This window comes from Lotus japonicus, chromosome 4, assembly GCF_012489685.1.
Source record: "Lotus japonicus ecotype B-129 chromosome 4, LjGifu_v1.2".
Lineage (NCBI taxonomy): Eukaryota > Viridiplantae > Streptophyta > Magnoliopsida > Fabales > Fabaceae > Lotus > Lotus japonicus.
The window spans coordinates 26,689,685-26,704,333 of NC_080044.1; positions in this window are offsets into that span (position 1 = coordinate 26,689,685).

Below are 14,649 nucleotides of genomic sequence, written 5' to 3' on the forward strand. Positions count from 1 at the left end.
CATTGTTATTTTCTTCGGGGTTCAAAGTCAACTTGTCAAAAACAACGCTAACGGGTTACAATGTCCCACCGGTGGAGGTTGAAAGGGTTGAAAATGGGGGTTCTCCCTACCTCTTACATTGGTGCTCTGTTAAGAGGGAATCTTAGAAGGAAATCCATCTAAGAAATCTTTATGGGTCCACATGCTTGATAAATTAATGAAAAGAGGAGAACATGGAATTTGAAGTATACCTCCTTAGTGGGACGCTAGTGTTAATGAATCGACTTTATGTTTGATTCTTGTCTTCTGGATGTCTATCTACAAAGCACTGATTAAGGTTGTGGGTGAGGTGGAGAAAGTTCTTAGGGCATTCTTATGAGAAAATGCGAGTCAGAGAGGAAGGTAGCCTAGATCCCGTTGACTCTGATCTGTCAATCAAAAGATTCAAGGGGACTTGGCTTAGGTTTCGTCGGCTGGAAAAACAATGCATTACTTCTGAAATAGGCTTGGAGATATAGGGTTGAGAGGGACATCTTGTGGAGGAAGTTGGTTCTTGCCAAATATGGCATGGATATCCGACTACTACTGCTGCACTCAGTGATCGATCAAAGAGGGAGGTGGTCTCTCATTATGCAGGATATAATCAAGGTGATCCATGAAGACTCTCTATTGTCGTGGGAATTGAAAGAAGGTATTCTGTGTGGAGTAGGAGATGGAAGAAACATAAGGTTTTGGGAAGATCTGTGGGCTGGTTCTGAGTTACTAATTCAGAAATTTCCTAGAACGTTTGTTGTTTGCACAAGTAAAACAACAAGATAGATGAGAATCTTTGCTCAAGCGAAAAGGTTTTCGGACTGGGCGAGACCCTAGGGTCCCTCGCCTAGGCGCGCCAGCCTCAGGCGACGCGCGAACCAGGGAGTTGGGTCTTTTCCTGGGAGGCCCAACTGGCCCACTAGGAGAAGTTAAGGGCGCCAAGCCCAAACCCCGAATCTATAAATAGGGAGCGGTTACCAATTGTAAGGGACTCTTAGCTCATTTGGGAAATATAAACTTGAAATTCAGTTACTTTCTCTCTCTAAGCGGTTACGCTCTTACTCTCTCTAGATTCTCATATCACGATCCTCTCACTATGGGTACCGTACGTCATCTCTATGTTCTTGGATAGAAAATTTGGTGTCGTTTGTGGGGAACGGTGGATTTCGATTCCCGGACACGTGGATTGTGATTTGGTTGAGAGAAGTTCGATTTTCCGTGCAATTCTCTTCGGTTTTCTGGAATTTTGGTTTAATTCTTGGTTCGCTTGTGAAGTCTGATGGAGACACGTCGTCGGAGACGCGACGGAGAGCAGGAGCAGCGGCGCGGTTCTCCACCGCTTCGCGTAAGAGGCGGGCCACGACGGGAACAAGTCCGCCGCGACGAGTATGAGCAATTGACTCCTCCTCCACCTCCACCGCCACCACCTCCTCCTTCTCCGACACCTCCTTTGCCTTCTTCGCCGTCCTCACCGGAGCAACAGAGGTCACCAACACACTCGTCAGGAGCCTCACAGGGAGAAACACCGCCGCTACAAGCTCCGATCACCGGTCGAGATTGGCAACGTCTGATCCGAAGTGTCGATGACATTCGGCAACGGAACGATTACTTACAGAAGCAGTTGGAGTATTATCGTGTCGAGCAACAAGATGATGGAGAGCGGGAAGCCGAAGCCGTGGCGGAGTTTGAGCCGTTCTCAGCAGCGGTGAGGGAGGTGGCTATTCCAGATAACATGAAGAACCTCGTTCTGGAAGCATATAGTGGCAAGGCCGATCCCAAGGAGCACCTGCTGTATTTCAATACGAAGATGGTGATAAGTGCAGCTTCTGACGCGGTGAAATGCAGAATGTTCCCATCAACTTTTAAGGGCACAGCGATGGCGTGGTTCACGACCTTGCCTCGCGGATCTATCACGAACTTCCGCAATTTCTCGTCAAAGTTCCTTGTTCAGTTTTCCGCGAGCAAGAGCAAGCAGGTTACGATAGAGGACTTATACAACGTGCGCCAATCGGACGGGAAAACTCTAAAGCAATACGTGAAACGATTCAGCGCGGCGTCTGTTAAAATTGAGGAGTCAGAACCGCATGCTTGTGCGCGTGCTTTCAAGAACGGGTTAAAACCAGGAAAGCTGAACAGTAAGTTGAGCCGAAAGCCGGCTCGATCGATGGCGGAGATCTGCGCACGGGCAAACACTTACATTTTGGACGAGGAGGATGATGCTTTCAAACGAAAATGTGCAAAAACGGAAAAGGAGAGAGATCAGAGAGATGCATCGTCAGAAGGCAAACCAAGTAAAGAGAAAAGAGAAGGTGGTAGGCGGCGAGATAAGAAGATAAAGTTAGGGGAAAGGACTGCGAAGGAACCATTGTACCCTAGGAAGGAAATCTTCGAGCGCCGTCGCCCGTGGCATCAGACCGACTCCCGCCGGCGTGAGGAGTCGGGGAAGAGTCTAAAAGCGCATTTGACAGAACTACCTCGGGAGGTCAAGGCGACGCATGCAGTCGAGGCGGGCGAGAAGGAGACCGACCCGCCTCGAGTGGCGGTGGACAAAACGAAGTGGTGCGAATACCACCGCTCGGCGGGTCGCGACACTGGAGACTGTTTCACTTTAAAGAACGAGATTGAAAGGCTAATTCGGGCAGGATGCTCGCAGTTAAACGACAGCGGTGACCGTTGGCGCGACGAATGACAACAGGGGAATCGATACAAAGGGTACCGCCAGCAAGATGATCGCAGGCGGGATGATCGCCGTCGTACGCCGACTTCTGATAAGAAAGAAACACTGGCGACAAGGAAGAAGGGGGCGGAAGAGACCTTCAACAAAGATCTCGAGCCACCAGTTGGGACGATAAACACGATCGCGGGGGGTTTTGGTGGAGGTGGCGACACAGCTTCGGCGAGACAAAGGCATGTAAGGGCGGTGTTGTTAGTACGAGAGTATGAAGCCCCATTTGGTTTTCATCACCCAGATATCGTGATATCATCAGCAGATTTTGAGGGAATCAAGACGCATAAAGACGATCCTGTGGTAGTAATGATAAGAATCAACAGCTTTAATGTGCGAAGAGTTCTTTTAGACCAGGGAAGTTCTGCAGACATTATCTACGGTGATGCGTTTGATCAGTTGGGTTTGACAGACAAGGACTTGATGCCATATACGGGGACTTTGGTAGGTTTTTCAGGGGAGCAGGTCTGGGTGCGCGGCTACTTAGATTTGGATACAGTTTTTGGTGTTGACGAAAATGCCAAGCTTCTGCATGTAAGGTATTTGGTATTGCAGATCGTGGCATCCTACAACGTCATTATTGGACGGAACACGCTCAACCGTCTTTGCGCGGTTATTTCAACGGCTCACCTGGCGGTGAAGTACCCTTTGATCTGTGGAAAGGTAGGAAAAATCGCGGTTGATCAGAGGAGAGCAAGGGAGTGTTATAACAACTGCCTTAGTTTGTACGGAAAAAAGGGGGCCGACGAGGGACACAGGTGCCACGAGATTGAGCTTTTAGAGGGCGAGCAAGATGGTCCGGGCGAGCAAGATCAGGGGGAAGACGGACCAGGAAGGTTAGAGCAAATGATCGATCGGAAGATATAAAGGTTGAGGAACAACCAAGGTTAAAGAAGGCAAGGGACAGGACAGGAAGGGACAGACAGTTTACGGATGCACATGCGGAAGAGCGCTGGACGAATGTAATAGCAGGTTTGGAGGAGTATAAGTTCAGCAGAGGCATGCTCGCAATCGAGCCCAGGCTCACGACCAATCAGGAAAGGCGCCTGGAAAAGCTGGTAGAGGACAATTTTGACCTCTTCAGTTGGAGTCAGAAGGACGCGACGTTCTGGGGGCTGCCAAGATTCAGGAAGCCAACTTTTTTGGGGACGGGCCAGAAAGAAAGAAAGGAAAAGGGGGCAGTGGAGCAAATGACGGAGCAACAGGGTTTTCAGCGCGAGGGCGGCAAGCGAAGTGGTCACGAGGCACTCGAGCAACCTCGAGAAAAGCCGAAGGTAAGGAAAAGGAGCCCGACTTGCCGCCGCACGGATAAGGAAAAAGGAAAAGCGGGGTATTAGAAACTCGTGGGGGCGACAATTGGTAAACCAAGGGCAACTAAGCGCGGCAAGAGGAAAGGTAAGATAGGCGAGATCCCGTGCTACTCTTGGGCGAGTTGGCGAAGGGATCAGCCCTGCTTTGGCAACGATTGGGAGGCGAGCCCGTCGGGGACAAAGGACGAGGTGCTTGGCGTGGTGCTCTGATTCGGGGAAAAAGCCAAGGACAGGAGCAAAGACGCGGCGAGAGGACTGAAAAACTAGGATAAAAATAAAGATGAACTCTTTTTCTCCACCACGAGAGTTTTTTAACGAGGCATCCCTCGAATGTAAATTTTTTTTTTACCGAATCAAATACAAAAAGGATATTCACAGCAATACTCCTAGCTCTACTAAATCATCACGGTCGCCCGGTGGGAAAAATTCTCTGAAGGTGGCGATCCCAACACGACCTTGATGTCTTGGGATCGCTCCGGAAAGTCCGGCACGAACCGTTGCTACACGATTAGCAACTCAACCAAAATGTCACGGTCGCCTGGTGGGAAAAATTCCCTGAAGGTGGCGATCCCAACACGACCTTGATGTCTGGGGATCGCTCCGGAAAGTCCAGTGCGAACCGCTAATCCCTCGTTGGCGATGTGTGCGGATAAGTTACTTATCCCAAAAGTCTCCCCGAAATATGGGCGAGCAAAACCTCTCCGAAATATGGGTGAGAACCCAAAGCTAGGCTAAGTCTCGGGCAACCCATATGGCCATTGGTTCCCAAGCAGTCATAAGTCCTTGCCATGAAAAAACTGGCAAGGCCACACCTGATCTTACGAGAAATACGGTGTGAATAAAGCATCGGTTCAAAACTGAGCGAAAGTCCTAGCTTTCTTTGGCACACACTCAAAATCGCTACACGACGACTAAATCCAAAGGCATGAAACGAACGAATAGAGGAAACATGGCAGCGCGATGAGTAAAATAAGACAAATGAAACTATAGCGAAATTCTGTTCATTAAACGCAAAACAACATTAGGTACAAAGAGGTAAGGAAAAATCAATACCGAATATTTAAGTTATATTAACATTCTCCGTTTTCCCTGCATTTTCAGTAGCCGCTGTAAGACCCAAGTTTTTAAGCTTATGCCAAGTGGATAAAATTCTTATTCACGATTAGGGTTGATGTATCGTGAAGGGAAACCTGAACAAGAGTTTACTAAATGAAATAAATTTGTGAAGGAGAAAGTTCAGGAAAAGTCTAAGGATTTCATCAAAATCGATAAAAGGTATAGTACAATCGATATACACTTAAACCTAGGGCAGAAACCCTAGCAAATAGCTAGTTTACACTTAAAGTCACGATGGAAATTAATTCCAAAAATCTTCAGAGAAATGTTAGAACTTCTCTTATTCCTTATACGACAATCGTTTCGAGGCGAAACCCTAGAATCTACGAACGTCCGATTCCAATCCTCGGAAGTTTGCCGAAACTAAAACCCTGGTAGTTCAAATGAAGATTCCACACGCGTACACCCATTTCTCTTGATGATTTCAATCTTTCTTCAGAAGGAAGTTTTCTCTTCCGACATTCAATGCAAAAAGTAACTTATCGGGTAAAATAGTTTTACACCGACTTTGCATTAGTCACTTAAAATACAAGGAAACCTCTTTTGAGTTTTGGAATTATGTCGCCAAAACCTATCTTAGAATTCACGGAGAATGAAGCCGGAAAAATCGGAATCGCGAAACTTTCATTTTCCCGCGTTTTTCCAACCTCTATATATAGCAAGAAAATGAGAAAAAATGGCAAAACTTCACCATTTTCTCTCCCAACACCCGCGAGCTTCACAAGAGGAGGAGGAGAAGAGATTTTCTTCATTTCTTGCTTGATCGTTGATTCAACAGTTGCTACTTGAAGGTATCGAGGTATAGTCGCTAATCCTTACCTCTGATCGTCGTTTCCATAACTTTTCTCTATGTCTTTCTGTGCTCCTAGTTTTGAGGTTTTTGCAAAACTATCCAGATAACTCCATTTTTCTATCTAAACATCTTCTCTACGTGCCCAAGAGCATGTTTAGCTAATAATACTGCGCCGATTCTCGAAAAACTACCATCGAGTTTCAATTCTGCTTAAAATACCCATTTTGGGGAAAAGTTCCGTCCTTTGGGCTGAAAACTATCGCCTTAGCTTAGTGCTAGTAGGATTAGTTGTCATAAACTTCGTTGGTGACGTCCCCATCCAATTTGCTTTTCGAAATTTTAGTTTTGAAATTCTGAGCTAAAAATAATGACCAAAATACCCCTGCGACAGTTTTCGATCCGATAATTTTTCCGAGTTTAGAATACCCTTAGCTACGACTAATGATAACCTAGGAACCAAGTTTGATCGAAGAAAAATCGACCCACCTTACCAATAGTGGCCGAGACTACCCTAGGAGATGGAAGAAAATTCTTTTTCAAAAACTTGTCCTTTCGCGCTAGATTATCGTACCTCGGAGTATATGCTACTTCGTGTAACCTTAGTGGGTATTGATTACTGAGTTTCTGATAGTTTTTGATGGAATTCTGTGGTTTTACTCTAAAGGTTCTTTTGAAGAATTTCCTGAAGATCAAGGAGCTCATTGTGAAGGAACTTTCGAGGAGAACCCTGGAGAATCTACAGGTGAGGGCTACTCACTGAATCTTTAGTTAATGCTTAGGTGTCGATGCTTTCGACTTGATTTACTGTTTATGCACTTGTTTGTGTTTGACTGGAAAAATGTTTTCTGAGGCTTCGGCTGACAATGTAGATGATTCATCTACTGACTGTTTTTGAGATTGAATTACATGGTACGTGCTAAGTGGGTAATGTAGGATGTGTGATGTATGCTTTATATGCTAAGTGCTACGTGGTTATTCTAGGATGTGTTGATATATGTGACATGTTTGTTGACTGTGCTGATTTAACTATGCCATTTCACATATATCTGTGGTACTGAGGAGTGAGAATAACGGGCAGGTCATGCCGATTTTATTTTGAGATTTTGGAGAAAGTTTGATAGGACGAACAAAGATTCGGGCCTTGTTATGGTTGTAGTGGATCGAGACATTCTCGGGGAGTTAATTGGGATTATGGGATGTTGAAAACTCATAAGATTTGCAATAAGACTAAATGGAAATTATTTTATAAGGAAAATTCATAAGACATTAAACAACCTCTAAATCTTCAAATAATGATAACAAACTCGAAAGGAAGCTTAGGATTCAAATCTTAGTTTTGGAAAATGAGAAGTGTCGTCGGATCCAAGTGTTGATAAATTGATAAGTTTTGAGTATGGTGGTACTTTTGTGCTCTGGGAGCAGTTGTGTGTTAGGCTATCTAAGAGATAAGCCGGGAAACAGGTAGTTTCCGAGTATATTGATACTCTTGCTCGTTGAGCAGTTTTGACCATCGGATGGAGATGAATCGGATGATTTGGAGATCATCATGAGTTATTGTGTTTCTTGTAAAGAAGTGTCTTTTGTCGCAGAATCGACTTTACCTTAGGGTAAGCTTTTAGAGACATTAATTTAGCTAGAACACGTGGCGACGTGTCGAGTGAGGTCGGAGATGTTGTTTGGCTAATCATTTCGCATTCATGCACCATTAATGAGGTATTAACACGAGACGGACTTCGGACCTCGGTGGATTCCAAAATGGTCATAAGACACGGATTTCCGCGTAAGAGCGCTATTAGGCGACTCTTAGTAGCAGACCGAAATGGCAGGCCTTCGGGTTTTATGCTGATCTAGCTACCTTTGTGTGGTGTAAGAGGCACGCGGGCCGAAATGGTCCCACCTTGGCTGGTGCTAGGGCTGATCCGTTGATGTCCATCCTTTCCGGAATGCATTTGGTTAACTGGGTTAACCGTCATCTGCATTTCATGCAACATGCATACTGACTTAGTTACTGAGTGTGATTGATAATTGTTAATCCTATTTGATGCATGCTATTTGTTATTACTGTCGTTTATAGTCATTGTGGAATGTGCAACCCTAGGATGCTATCAAAAGCTATAAGCCTAAGTGGCTAATCTCTTATCTGTATCTATTTGTGATATTATTTACATAATTCTTTGGAGTTGACCCTCGCGTCTTCTGTGTGTGTTTTGGCGGACTACGCCCTTTGTCAGATGTCCATGGCGGACTGGTTCGCGATGGTTCACCCTTCGAGGGAAACTAGGTTGGAGAGGCTTGAACAGGAGGACTACGGTTCATGGGTGGTCGACCCCGCTGACCACCGAGCGACTTACTCGAGTTAGGATTAGTGTAGGAGTAGAGTCTTAGCTCTGACCGTCATTGTTTTCTTTGGGGACAGGGTAGTTTCCCGCCTATAGCTTTTTGTGTGGTTCTCTACGGGGATCACAGAGAGTTGGTTGGACTAGGAGGTCTTGTTTCAGGCCGATTGGGCTAACTTATTCTCAATTTTGAAGGTTTGTGTTGCGGACACTTCACCTTTACTTTGGTCTGTACATATTGCCTACGGGCGTTACCTTTCTACTACTTTCCGTCACTGGTGGTTACTCGTGACAAGGTTCGGTACTACAGCGGGGGCTGTAATTATTATTGTATATTAGTTCGAATATCCTTTGTTGTAGAGTTTCTATTTCTTGCAGTCTTTGATGGTATTATCAACAAAAAAATATATATTCACGTTTTTCCGCATTAAGTTTCTTTTGGTTACTAAAGTGACGCCACCGAAATCGGGGTGTTACAGCCGCAAAGTATGCGGCGTCGAAGCCTGGAGGATCGTCAGGGCCGACCAAACCCTCAGGGGTAATCTTCTTGAAGGCTCCCATTCCGCTGAGATTTATTCCCTCATAAAGGTACTGGACCTGGGCTTTGGCGAGGAAGAAACCGTGGTCGCGCCCGTCTACAACCTCGGCAGCAACTTCGACCTCCAGCCTCGCTCGAAGGGTTTTGGCTTCGGAGACCGCCCGGGTTTCCATTTTCGCAACAGCTTTGATTCTTGTCGCGAGTTGATTCTTCACTTCGGCGAGAGTCTCATTCGACAGCGCCAACTCGTTGCGCAGGGCCGCTATCTCATCATCTTTGGCGATCAGGCGGCCCTACTCACGGCGATCACCTCGGTCTTCGCCTCCAAATCCTTCTGCAAATCGTCCCGCTCGTCCTTTAAGTCCTTCATTCTCTCTTCACAGGCGGATAAGTCGGCCTCACGACCGTTCATCTCGATTCCCAAGTTGGTCAGCTTAGTTATTTGGGCCGCCACCTGAGTCAACAACCTGTCATGCTCTTCGTACGCCTCGAGTGTGTCGAGACGATAACTTTCATCCTTCTGGCGTAGCTCTTCAACTTCAGTCGCAGAGGCTGAATCCTAGGATAACTAGGCAAAGAGACACCCCGCGCGCAGGGCTTGAGATGGCTTCTTCTGCCACGCCATCAAGGTCGGAATTCTCAGCTCCTCTCATGTTATCAAAGAAGGGATCAGACAACATGAAGTTGACGGGAGTAGGTTGCTGGTTTGGAGGAGAGTTTTCTTCCTCGACAGCGTTCGGATGACTGCCAGCAAGAGAATAGGGGCGAAGAGAGGGCGAGACAGCAGAAGCTTGATCCTTGTCGTTACAAGCCGTTTCATGGGTTGGGGAAGCCCTGGGTGTAACACCCCGATTTCCGGGTGCCACTTTAGTAACCAAAAATAAACTCTACGCGGAAAACAGGTAATTTTTTTTTCGTTTGATTCCTTTTAAATAAAGCAATAGAAAATGAAGACATAACCCAACCACTAAACTAACCAATATACATCAAATATAAATATGTACAGCCTCAGCTGCACTTCCACGTCACGCGCACTCGCAGTGACTCCAAAGTAGTGTGCCCGTAGGCAAATATTTACAGATCCAGAAGTGTGAGTAAGAAAATCATAAGTACAACCCACCAAGAGAAAGTCGGCCTCAAAATGGCCTAAGCAAAGACCCCTATGGTCCGACTGACTCACTGTGATCCCTCAGTAAGAGAACCACACAAAAAGTCATGCGTCGGGAACCTACCCTGTCCCAAAAGCAAAACGAATCAGAGCTCTACACAAAACATGACGCCTGCCTAAACCTAACCTCCCAATACCAAGCCCACAGCGATCTGAAGTCGGCAAGTTGAAGCTCAGCTTCATGCGTCGTAGAACTCCTTTCGTCAGACGTCCACGCTCGTCAGTCCGGTCCTCCATGACCCTTCCCCGGTACGTCGCTCGATGACCCACAAGATCGATCACCCAAGCGGTGGGGGCAGCCCGATCCACAAGCTCATACCTGATCCCCCCCGAGGGAGAGACCATCGAAAACCAGTCGGCCATCGGCATCTGGCAGCAGGCCGACCGCCCAAACACAAACATGCAACCAAAGCCAAGGCGCTAGGGTCAACTCACGGAAATAAGTAGATATACACTCAACATGTGATATGGGGTATAGATATATATGTTGATATATATATATATATATATATATAAACAATCCTAGCATGTTATTGGCTCTAACAATGCTTCAATAAATCAAACAGCACACAATTCCAGTCAGAGTGAATGTATGCGTGAAATGCAATCAATATGATCCGGATTGTGACGCGTTCCCGTTCGCCACAAGTGAAGCATTCCCGTTCTTCACTATGGATGAACCATTCCCGTTATTCATCCTTGGTGAACCATTCCCGTTATTCACCGTATGATGAACCATTCCCGTTATTCATCATTAATGCAGTGGTGAACCATTCCCGTTATTCACCATGAGATGCACAGGTGAACCATTCCCGTTATTCACCCGATTGATGCAATATGGTTAGCCAAACATCGAATCGTCCTCACCACATAAGTGTTTAGCTCAAACCCAAACTCAAAACGAACGCAAGAGTTAGTGTCGGTCAATACAACACAACTCGGAGTTAGTGTCGGTCAATACAACACAACTCCGATAACAAAACCCAAAATCAAAGCCAGAGTCAGTGTCGGTCAATACAACACGACTCGGAGTTAGTGTCGGTCAATACAACACAACCCCAACACCCAAAACCCAGAGTTAGTGTCGGTCAATACAACACAACTCAAACAACAAAACCCAAGAGTTAGTGTCGGTCAATACAACACAACTCGAATAACAAAACCCAAAGTCAAAACCCAGATTTAGTGTCGGTCAATACAACACAACTCGAATAACAAGAGTACTAGAGTACTTGGTGACTTTCAATCATCACCGTAGCTCACCTCAGTGGCTTTCCCCAATTCCAAAACCCACAACAAAAGTCGACTTTTCCCCGTCTTTCGCAATTATTTTCCCTTTAGGTTCTCCTATGATTATTCGTTTAGTAAAAACGTTTCGAATTGGATTAGTCAAGTTATGAGTTTATTTCTCAAAGTCTAGGTTTCCCAAAGTCTCTATTTTTCGAAAGTCTAATCATTCTAAGTTTCTAAAGACCAACCACCCAAAAGAAATTTCCCGGGGAAAGTCTAAGAATACGAACAAATGGCTAAATCTCAAAACTCAAGTTTGAACTTGCCTAGGGTTGTACATCCAACCCGAAATATCAAAGATCACCAGATCAATGAATCCCCACTCCGAAGTCGTGTAAAAAACGCACAATCCAACAATCATCTCAACATCATCAGTTACAGAAACATCATAACATCAGTTCATCAACATAATCAACATCAAGTAAAGCATAAGTCGAATTCATCGACGCCTATCATGCAGTCATAGCTAATAGTAAGTTGCCCTAACCTCGAGCTGATCCAGTCTCGTGATCAAAGGTTCCTTCACTCAAATGCTCTGAAGCTTCCAAAGTTCCTTCAACTGAACCTCAGAGAAAACAAAGCAGAATCCAAACAAAATCGATTAGTTCAATCACAATACAACTCACAAACGCTAGACAAAGCATTAAAGCTTCAGAATACGACAATCGGGTACATAAAGACAAGTTTTCGAAAACGAAAACTCCCCCCCCCTCACTACATAGCTCACGGCCATAAGGGAAAAAGGGCTCCGGCTCTTTTTCTTCGATCAAATCTGTTTACAAGGTAGTTTTAGGGTAAAACTAAGGCAAAGAAACTGTCGGAACAATTTTCGGACAATCGGATCAAAATACGGCCGTTCAGGGGCGTTTTGGTCCAAAATAAAAGCTCAAAACCTCAAAGTTATCAGTTCGGAAAACAAATTTGACAGCAATGATCCTAACGACATCTGTGACAACTAATCCTAAAGGCACGAAGTCAGATTACAGCTTTTCGACAATAAAGTTTCGAAATGTGCGACAAAAAGGGTTTTGAATCAGTTTTTCAGATCTTGGACAACTCGATCACAATCGGCGAATACTGACGGAGGTTTTAGGCTCTTGGGCACATAGGGAAGATAACCCAAGCGAGAAATCAGGAAAAACGGACAGTTTTACAAAAAGCTCAAAACTTCGAGCACAGAAACGACTACAGAAACGCAGTAGAAACAGTAATCAGAGGTAAGAATCAAGCTAGTTACCTCAGTACCTTGAAGCAGGAACGAACTGCGCGAAGATCGGTCGAGTTTCGGCGAAAAATTCTTCTCCCTCTCCCCCCCTTGAAACTCGCGGCCTTGATGGAGCAAATGAGGAGATATTTTGCTTTTTCGACTATTTATAGGCAAGTGAAATCGCGGGAAAATGAAAATTTCGCGATTCCGATTTTTGCAGCACGTTCACCGATGAATTCTAAGAGAGATTCTGGCGTCAGAATTCCAGAACTCAAAACATATCTTTGACATTTGGGAAAAACGATATCTAAAATCCCAAAAGCGGTGTAAGTTAATCTGTCCCGAAAAACTACTTTTTGCTGTGATGGTCAGACGACAAAACTTCCTTCTGAAGAAAGATTGGAAACGTCGAAACAAATCTGCCATCGCGGACGGAAACTTCGTTAGAAGTCCCGAATAGAAAAAGTCTTCATCCAGTGCTTGAATTTAGGGTTTCGAAGCAAAGAAATTAGCATCGTCGGACTTCCGAAAAGTGAATACTATCGTGCGTACATTCCAGGGTTCCGAAATGTAACGCTGGTCGAAGGAAAAATAAAGAGAATCTTTAAATTTTCCAAGGATTCGAAATCTCACTTAAAACGTTGCTCTAAAAGCGAAATTAACCTATTCTGAACACGCTCGCCATAAGGCAGGTGTGCAGACGACTCGCACTAATTCCTACAGCGACTACGCAACATTCCTCAAGCAATTCCTGAACTTTCTTCTTCATTAATCTTTCTCAAATAGCAAACTCCTGTCACGCTTACACTGATTCTACGCGTGAGTCGGAAATTAACTTGTTCTGCAAATCCAGGTCTTACACTGGGAGAGCTTACCTCAGCTTATTGGGATGCATGGTCAGAAGGGGATACTGTTTGAGTAGGATCAGGAGCGGCGTTCTCGGAGACGCCTTGGCCAATGGGAGTCTCCTTAAGAAGGGGCAAAGTTTCCGCCTCACCGCCCTTGGGGTCCGGTTCGTCCTCTTCCGCCACATCCTGGCGAGGAACAGATGACTTGTCGATTTTGACCCCCTTGGTTCTCTTTTTTCTCTTCTTCAGCAGAGGGGGGGCAGCTATAGTTTCTCCGTCTGTCCCAAGATCAGCTTAGGATTTGTGGGAATCTTCCGCTAAAGAGGGAAGAGTGGTGTTGATGGTAGAACCCGGCGCCGGCTCGTCAGTCTCCGGAGGAATGACAGCATCAGGCGTGGGTTCGCTAGACCCAGGAACTGCAGTGTGTGGCGTAGCCCCGCCGGCCTCAGGAGAGGGCGGCGTAGGCTCAACCGATGCAGATCCGCGTACCCGTTTCTTAGGGAGGGGGCGGTGGTCTCGGTGTCGGCATCCGCAGTAGTGCGTTTCCTCTTACTTCCGTTAGTGTTAAAGACGGGAGGAAATTCGAAGGTTTCGGTGGCCAGGACACGCTCCAGTTCGGTTTTGGTAAAATTCATTCCTCCAAGGAATGAACCAAGGGTGTTCTTGCGAGCGGCCTCGAGCAATTGGGAGCACTCAAGGACCGGAAGCCCAGCGAGAAAGTTAAGGATTATTTTATCTCCATCACTCAGCGACGCATCTGACGGCGGTGGAACATCGCGAGGGCTCTTGGTCCAGTTTCTTAGCTTCTTTCTTCTATGTTCAGCCCTTATATACTCCAAGGCATATGGTGTAGCCGTTGCTAGGGTTTTTGTCTGTTAGAGTGGCAATCTTGTAATATCAGACTGCTAGGCTGAACGAGGTAGGTGGCGGACAGGCTATGACAGTACGATGTGTACTATGACAGTGACCTGTCCTTTCACCAGCTAACTTAAGATCTGGAGTGCTTCAGATGGACGTTGGTGAAGCTTCTGATCAGAGTCAGACGGAAGATTGGATCCTCTGACCTTGCAACTTCTCCTTATGGGCATGTTCCTCAGAACTTCTGAATGCCAGAGCTAGAATAGCTTGGGTCTTTAGAGCCAACTTCTTGCAGGTCTTCAGAACTTGAGTCTTCTACTTCAGGACCGTTCCTTCTGAAACATCTGGTCTTCAGAACTTCTGACTCCGGTTCTTCAGTACCTCTTGAGAGCTTCTATCTTCAGAACTTCTGAAGGATTTGCCACTATTCTGAACGAACATGGTGAGC